This window comes from Camelus bactrianus, chromosome 9 (genome assembly GCF_048773025.1).
Source record: "Camelus bactrianus isolate YW-2024 breed Bactrian camel chromosome 9, ASM4877302v1, whole genome shotgun sequence".
NCBI lineage: Eukaryota > Metazoa > Chordata > Mammalia > Artiodactyla > Camelidae > Camelus > Camelus bactrianus.
Window position 1 is genome coordinate 16,354,679 of NC_133547.1, and position 9,397 is coordinate 16,364,075.

The following is a 9,397-nucleotide window of genomic DNA, read 5'->3' on the forward strand; positions in this document are numbered from 1 at the left end:
AAAGGTCATGGTGTTGAGTTGCCGGAGCAGTGACCTAAGAATAACCTTTCCCTGCTACCTGCTTTTCTGATCTGTGGTGTTAGCATTCGGAAATGCTCTTTCCCTTGGAGTTTCAGCAGCTAAATAAGTTGCAGCCCCTTCAGCTATACTCATAAAAATTTGCTTCCAGACAACATGGTCTGTTTATTGTGTAATAATCGAAATGGCACTAAATTGCAGTGATTGCCGAACACTTAGGAATTGTATTAACCTCTTAAGTGCTAAGCGGTTTCCTGTCATCTCCCCACTCAGACATGCAGCCCCATCGTGTTTCTGTCACTGTGCTTCCCTTGGTCAGTGTCATGGGGGCAGCAAGTGCCCTCAAGCCCAAATCTTGCCCTGGGAGCAGGCTGGACCCTGCTCACACCACACTAACCAGAGGACAGTCCAGCCTGGCCTGTGGCAGAGACAATAAGCTGTCCCTGCCGGGGACCTCAAGAGGCTGGATTGGCCAGTCTTGGCCCGCAAGGTCCCACTTCTGTCCCCTGGCTTCAGCTGTGTTGTGTGTTTTATGACAGTTGCTTTATAGCTCAGTTTGCGAATCGATTCTCCAAAGAGCAAAGGGAACGGCTGGTCTTTCTGCCGGAGCTGCCACTTTTGAGAAGCTGCGCCTACCTGAGAGAGCCCAGGCTGCCCTGCAGGAGGCTGGGGGGCTGTGGCCTTGGCATCCCTGGGCCTTGCCCGCCATCCGCCAGCCCTGTCCGCACTGCTCCTGCAAGCGGCAGGCCCGGGAAGGAAGAGTTAACCAGAAATGGAGCGGCGCTGCTCCGGGGCAGGCAGCCTCGCTGCAGAACAGAGCAGCGTTCGTGCAAAGGCAAGTCATTTCCCGAAACACTGCAGACACACGGCCTCGGGCAGCCTAAAACCTTTGGAGACCAAAATGGCTCGCAGGGGTTGGAAGTAATAAGGTGTTTTTCCCTTCTTTCTCCTTCACTGAAATTCTGCGAGGTTGCTCTGCATGGCCGGGGAACAATGGTGCTGTTTTTGTGTTTTCCATGGGTATTAAGATCCATTACGCGGTGACATTTTTAAGATTGGTTATCCTGTAGTTTGGTGTTAAATTGAAGTTGTTTGTTTTGAATTTAATTCTTTCATTTTTCAAATGGAAAAAAGGCAGCGGTGCGGTGCGGTGAGGCTGGCTCGCTGAAGTGTGCCCGTTCTCGTTCTGGGGCCAATCTCTTCGCCATCCCCGGACCTCGGCAGAATTAGCCATGAAAGAACATGACCTCTTTCTCAATTGGAAAGTCGGTAAGAATCCTTGGAGACGACTTTCGCAAACTAGGAACTAGGGGTCATCTCCCTTGTATCTTGAGAGAAACAGGATATGAGCTGGTTTTTAACACAATGTTAGACATCCAATCTGTTATGCCTAATGCAGCCTGCATATAATTATTACTAACTCTCTGTATTCGACAGCAGCAAAATCAGCTTCCATCCAACACATGACCCAGCAGCAGCGGGCCAGCCGCCTCTGAAATGACATCTGTTAACTCTTTGTCAAATGCCCTCTTGCTGTCCCTTTTCTCCCAAACAGTTCTGTGGTTAATTATGACCGGAGCATATGACACAGTCTTTCGAGTGGAGAGAACTGCTTAGGGGCAAGGAGAAATCTAGCTCCGGGAAATCCTCTTCTCTCTCCCTTTAAAAAAAAAAAAAAAAAAAAAGCCATAGCAAATTGTTTTAAAATAAACATTCATTTGTAGCCCCAGAATAGTTTGTTGGAATATGTTTTGATTAAGCCCCAAGATTACAGGGTTACTGTATAGCATTGTGTCAAGCAGCCCAGCCCTTCATGGAAAAAAGAATCACATCAAATTCTTGTCAAACCATAAAAAAGTTTCCATCAGAGGAACATGGGCGGCCTGGATGCCTGGGAGCAGGGAGCTGGCCCACGTCTGTGCCAACGTTATCAACTCCGTTAATGGTGAAAGGCAGTTTCATCTTCATTGGTCACTGGAACATGGAAAGACCAATCTGATAAACCAAAATTTAGGCCCGGCCCTAACTAATGGAGTAAAGGGACATCTACATCCTGCTGCCCGGGGTTCATGGGAGCTGGGTTTTTCCCCTGGAGCCCATGTGTAGTGGCTGGTTTCCAGTACTGGACCTGATGTGGCCTCCTTACCTTCACCTTCTGTGAGATGAGATCAAAGCTGTGAGTCTCAGGCCTTCACTTCGGATCCATACATCGGCACGGGGCTGACCGTGTGTCGATCTAACCGTCTGGGTCTCTGCTCTCTGCCTACTCACAGCCCTGGGTTTTTGCTAAGTGTCTCCCGCTGTGGCAGCCCACTAGCCTCTTTGTGGATGTTGTCCCACGTCGGATCTTGTCCCACATCGCAGAGCCCTGGCCCTGGGTTATCCCTGGTCCCTCCTGTGGACAGCATCTCCCCCGCGTGACTGATACACTGCTTCATGTCACCCCCTGCTTGCTTCAGGGCTTTGAGACCTTGATCGTGGGAGAGGAAGTAGAAGGAGCTGCTTAGCAGTCAAACCCCTCACACCCAGACCCTCTGCCCGCCGTGTGCTATAGAGTACAGGCCGTAGAAGCTACCTTGCCAGCCTCCTTTCCCAAGACACCCCCTCCTGCCTGCCCAGGACACAGGTGGGGTACGGACTCGCGTTAGGAGGGACCCTGAAATGTGAGTCCTGGCCAGTCCTGAGGCCAGAGCCCTTCTCTGCCACATCCACAGGGCTGAGGCTTTGGGCCTGAGATGCAGGACCCCAAGTTTCCTTTTAGACTCTGTCCTGGGGATGCACATGTGGATTAAATTAGGGCAATATGTTTTTCTAACAGCATCTTGGCTGAAAAGCCAAGCAGATAAATGGAAACAAACCCAGCTTTATGTGAATGAAAAGGGGCTGAGGGGGGAGCCACTCCAGCCTGAAGCATCACAGCCAGCAGAGCTGCCCTCCTGGGCTCTCCCCACCCTCCCACCTCCTCCTCCACCCCTGACCCCGGAAGTCCTCACCACAGGGCTCCTTCTGCCCCTCAGCACCCCTCACCAGGCCTCTGCCCTGGCCAAACAGGCTTCCTGCCCTTCTGCAAACCCCGGCCCTTGGCCGTGGCCATCACCCAGGCTGTGCTCTCTGTGCAGGACCTTCTGTCCAGGTCCGGCACCGTGGTGAAGAGTACACATTCCCGAGTCACTGTGGGCATGTCCCTTACCTGCTCCACCTCCAGTCTCCTCACCTGTAAGTAGGGATGATGCTACGCCGCAGAGCTCAGGCAGGACTGAGGGAGTGATGCCCATGAAACCCTTAGCGCAGCACCTGGGATACAGCCAACACTTGTTGTGTGTTACCTCCATTGTTATTATTACCACCACCTCTCAAACTCCTCCTGGCCTCAGGGCGTGCTTGTCTTTGCCCCCCTGATCACCTCTGTTGGACGGGCCATTGCCTCCTCGTGGAGTTCCTTCTGCACCTCCTACGGCTGGTTTCACGCTGGCTGAAGGCAGGGAGCCCTGGGGGCAGGGGCCTTGTCAGGGTAGCAGCAGAGATGAAGATGGCAGGTATTTGGGTAACATTTGTTGGAAGTTTGGTTTGTGATGATGGGTTTCGTTGTTGGTTTTAATGAGAGGGAAGAGTTGGCCAAGCTCCCCCACAAAGGTGGCCTCTATCCATCACTCCTGGGCCCGCGCACAGGTCTCTCATGTGGAGCTGGTCCCCCAGCTCCCAGGGGAACAGGTGGTGACTTCCTAGCAGCTGAACGCTGGTCAGGAACTGATTAGCCCCTGCGTGACTCAAGAGTCCAGGAGAAGTGTTTTGTATTATTTTAAGCCACTCTGTTGTGTAAACACTTCCACGACTTTCACTAAAGGAGCCCCTCTTAGTATGAGAAGAGCGTTCGTGGATTCCCGACTTCTCCATGGCCTTCCTGACTCTCCCCAGCACCCACTGGCCGCTTCCCCACCAGAAAGCCTTCCTTGTCAGATGGCCCCACTCGCTTGACATCCCCCGGGAGATCGTAATCTTTAAGAGGGAAGGGAAGAGTTTAGCCCCCAACTTGCACACCTGCCCCCAATGCCAAGGCACTTAAATGAGTTACAGGTAAGGCACGTGCTTCGTAAATCTTGAATGACTGATATCACTTAGGAATGCTGGACCCTCCTCTCCTCTCGGCCCTCACAGCACTTCGCTACCCAACACACCACCTTCTCCTCGAAGGTAGGGACTGCATGCAACTCCTCCTCGTCATCATCCCAGTGCCTAGAACACGGCAGGTGTTGCATAAATTGATGCTGGGAATGAATGAGTAGAAGGAGACAGAGAGTGTGTGAGATAATTGAAAATACATATTGGTCTCTGTCTTTGGTGCCTGGCCCGGGGCTCCTGAAACCCTTGTAATTTCCTGGATGATAAGAGCATCTTTTGTTCGAATGAGGTGACTCTTGGGGGCTCCTGGGTGGCTCCTGGATGCTGGCTGGTCACTGGAAAGTCCAAGCCATGATTAGAAGCTTGGAATTTTCAGCCCTGCCTCCAATTCTCTTGAAAAGGAAGAAGGGCTGAGAAGAGAGTAAATGGTAGATCATGCCTACATGATGAAGCCTCCATAAAAGTCCCAAAAGTACAGGGTTCAGAGACCTTCCTGGTTGGTGAACACATCCACGTACTGGGAGGGAGAACCACCTTAACTCCCCAGGGACAGAAGCTTCTCTGCTTGGGACCCTCCCAGACCTCACCCTCTGTATCTCTACATCCGGCTGTTCATCTGTATCCTTTATCATATCCTTTTATGAACTGGTAAATGTAAATAACTGTTTACCTGAGTACTGTGAGCTGCTCTAGCAAATTAATCGAACCCAAGGAGGCGGTCGTGGGAGCCTCTGATTTACAGCTGATCCATCGGAAGCTCAGGTGTAACCTGAACTTGTAACTGGCATCTGAAGTGGGGTGGGGGCCTTGTGACACCGAGCCCGTCACCTATGGGATGTGACGCTATCTCGGGGTAGATATCAGAATTGAGTTAAATTGTAGGACATCCAGCTGGTGTGGCAAAACTGCTTGGTGTGGGAACCCTCCCGCACGGACATCTGGTGACCAGAAGTGTTAGAAGGGAAGTGTTCCATGTGAAAGTAAAGGAGAAAGACATGGGAGGAGGAAGGACTGAGTTTTCTTCTGGAGAGAAAGAGGAGAGAGAGAGGAGAGAGATTGCTAAGAAAATGGCAATACAGGTTTATTTCACTTTTAAGATATTGTCCCCAGAAGCTGGTTGTGAGTGTGAAAGAGAACAAGGGCCATGATACCCCTCTGAGCAGTGACCTTCACCGAGGGTGGCCCTGTAGGGAATAAATGTCCCCTCTCATCCTCCTCTCTTATTTCAGTCTTGAGCAGGACAGTTAGGGGTCTGGACCCAATTAGAAGCCAGAGGCAAAGGGGCCCATTGATGTGGTCCACAGGGGCCAGCCTTGAGGGCAGAGAGCGGAGCCCGGTAGAGGGGGCTCTGGAAAGACAAAAGGAGCCTGCTTGGCTCCCCCCAGAAGCAGGGAAGTGGTTCCCATTTCTCAGCAGTGTTTTCTGATTCGCACAAAAGGGACTTCCTCAGCTTTGGGGGTCCTCTCCAGCCTAGACTCTAATGCTTTTTAAATCCCCCACAAAAGACAAAGACTGACTCAGGTAGGGTCGTGCTCAGAGGCAAACCTCTGACGTCCCCACGTCCCACCTTCCTACAACCCAGTCCAAAACGGGGGATCAGAAGTCAGGAGCTTAAAATCACAGCCGGGCTCCATGCGCACGCTGGTTTGGGATTATCGAGGTCAGAATTCATGGGAGGGAAAAACGCAGATTTCTCTACTAGGAAAACGGTTACAACCTACAAGCTACCCTTACATGCATGCCCTTTTTGGAGACAAAGGGCAGGGCAGGTGGAAAATTAGGAAGTAGGTTTCTTCTCTCTCTCTCTTTCTTTTTTTGGATTTGATGCTGGTGTCTTATGAATCTGAGTTTATATTAAAAATGTGAAAGTGCCAAACCTCAAAGCAAGTCCGTGGGGCCAAAGTCAGTGGAATGGTAGCAGAGAAGAAAAACGAAGGCGAGGTTGTGATGTGGTGTGGCGCAGGAGGCCCTGGAGGCCCGCTCATCTCGAATTCTGCAGCGCCGGGGTTGTGTGGGATCACAACGCTTTCCAGTGCTTGTTCCTGTGTTATTGCCACAGGTGAGACAGGCGGGCAGCAGCATCCCATACATTCAAAAGACTGGCGCTGCTGATGGCAAGCTTGGACTGGGTCTCTGTTGGGAAGTCCTAGAGTCCAGGAGATGCCTTACCCCACCCCAGTAGGGCCCCCTTCTATCTCTATAAAGTGGGGACTCCTCTCTGGGTCCTCATAAGCACCTCCCTTTCTGGGCAGTGTGTATTTTTTTGAAGCTTGCTTTTTCACATTCTCTCTCCAAACATATAATACACACACACACACACACACACACACACACACACACACACACATTTTTTTTCCCCAACCTTAACAGTTTAATAGGTGAAAAATTGGGACTGTTCTCATTTATTTTAAAAATTGCTTTGCTAAAGTATAATTGACATATGGTAAGCTGTATGTAAAATGTACAGTTTGATAGGTTTTGACATATGTGTATACCAGTGAAGCTGTCATCACAATCAAGATAGTAATTGAGATGTAGATAGATTGGCAGATACAGATATGTATACGATCTTGTCATGTGGGTATGTATAGATCTAAGTTATTCATTTTAATTACCGAATATATTCCATTATAGGACTATACGACATTTTATTTATCCATTGCTCAATTAATGGAAATTTAGGATATTCACTCTCTGGGGACAATAAATGCTGCACTCAACACATTTTAATGTCTCCTTGTGCGCCCAGACTGGAGGACACTGGGGTATTTACTCAGTGAGGAACTGTCAGGTGACGGGGCAGTACGTTTACAACTTTCCTAGCTGTTGCCAAATTCATCTCCAAATTGTGCCGCTCCCACTGGAAACAGAAAACTGGTCCCATTTCCCACATGCTTGGCAACAGCTGATGTTATTGGGTGATTGCATTTTGCCATTCTTATTTATATTTGCCTATTTAATAGTGAGCTCAAATATCTTTTCACATGTTTATGATAGACTATTTAGTTTTTCTCACCTATGATTTGCCTGATGATATCCTGACATTTTTCTATTAGATTATTCCCCCTTTTCTTATTGGCATATAACAGTTTGTAAAATATTATGGATACTAATTTTTTTTTTTGGTTATATAGGTTGTAACTATCTCCTCCCAGACTGTGGACTGTTTTTTTTTCCCCCCACATTGCTAGCAGTGTCTTTTGATGTGCAGAATTTTTGCATTTCAATGTAGTAGAAGTCTCCTTTTCTTTTGTGGTTTATAATGTCTCTATCTTATTCAAAAAATCCTTCTCTAACCTGAATGATGTAAAGATATTTTCCTATATTTTATCTTAATTCAAATTAATTGAGGCATAATTATATACAATAAAATGCACCCATTTCAGTGTTCTGTCTAATGCATTTTGACAAATGTACATAGTCATGTAACCAACCACGCCCCCCCCAAAGAAAATATAGAATGTTCCCTCACCTTGCCCAGACAAGCTACTTTCCTATCCCCCCCAGCCCCAGGCAATGAATGACTAATCTGCTTTTTGTCACCATAAATGAGCTTTATCTTCTCTAAATTTCATATAAATAAAACATATGGCACATAGACTTCTGGCTTCTCTTGCCTAGCATAATGCTTCTGGATTTATCCACGTTGTCACACGCACGTGAACTCCAATTCGTCCTCTTTATTGCCGGATAGTATTCCATTGTACAGATAAAACACAATTTGTTTTTCCAGTTAGTCTGTTAGACATTTGAGTCATTTCCGGTTTGGGGCTATTATGAATAAAGCTGCTATGAGCATTTGGGTACAAGTCTTGGTTATGTATATACATTTTGCTTTTTGTTGAGTAAATACCTAGGTGTGGAATCTCCGGTTTACATGAGCATCTGTTTAATGTTATGAAAACTGCTAAACTGTTTGCAAAGAAATCGAATCGTTTCACACTTTTGAAATGTAACAGAGTTCTAGTCACTCTACCAAAACTTGATATTGTCAGCCTTTCTAATTGTAGCCCATTTTAGTGGGTGTTTTCTGGACTCTTATTGTGGTTTTAATTTATATTTCCTTAATGACTAACAATGTTGACCATCTGTCCGTGTGCTTCTTAGCCTGTGAAATGTCTGTTCAAATCTTTTTCCATTTTAAAATTAGGTTGTCTTATTGAGTCCTTTGTAGATATTATACAAGTCCTTTGTAAGATATGTATTAAGAATATTTTCTCTCAGTTCATGTCTTGAATTTTTATTTTCTTAACAATATCTTTCAGAGAACAGAAGTTTCTTTTCATTTTGATAAAGTCCAATTTATCAAATTTTTCTTTTATAAAAAGAAAATAAGTGTCTTGTCTAACACATCTTTGTCTACCCCAAGTTCACAAAGATTTTCTCCTATATTTACTTCTAGAAGTTCTGTAATTTTATATTTTACATTTAGGTCTATTAGTCTATTTCAAGTGAATTTTTGTGTAAGTTCTGGGATAAGGGTAGAAGCTGATTTTTTCATATGGATGACCAATTGTTCTGGCACCATTTGCTATAAAGACTGTCATTTTCCCAATCAAATAAGATTAGCACGTGTGTCAAAAATCAAGTAACCATTTAAGCGTGGGTCTATTTCTGGACCTCTATTCTGATCTATATGTCTATCCTGACACCAATACATACTGTCCTGATGACTAGTTTTACAAAAAATCTTGATAACAGAATAAGTCCTCCAACGTTTCTCTTCTTTTTTTTCAAAATTGTTTTAGATGTTTTAGGCCTTTACAGTTCCATATAAATTTTAGAGTAAGCTTGTCAGTTTCAACCCGAAACAGAAAAGCCTACTGACATTTTTGATTGGGATTGTTTTGAATCTGTAAATCTACTTGGAAAGAATCGACATTTCAGCAATACTGAGTCTTCAGTCAATGAACACGGAATATGTCTCCACTTATTTAGGTCTTCTTGAATTTAGCTCAACAAATTTTATGGTTTTAAGTATAAAAGTCTTGAGAATTTTTTGTTAAATTTAGTCCTATATAATGTCATGGTTTTAGATGCTGTTGTAAATTTTTTAAAATTTTGCTTTTCAATGGTTTGTTGCTATTGTATAGAGAAAAAGCTGGGCTTTTAAATATTGAGCCTCAACTCTGAGACTTTACTAAATTCACTTATTTCTAGTAGGCTTTCAGATATTCCTTAGGATTTTTTATGTATGATAGCATGACATCTTTGAAGAAAAAATTCTTACACAAACTGTATATTTGAAAATGTTCATTTT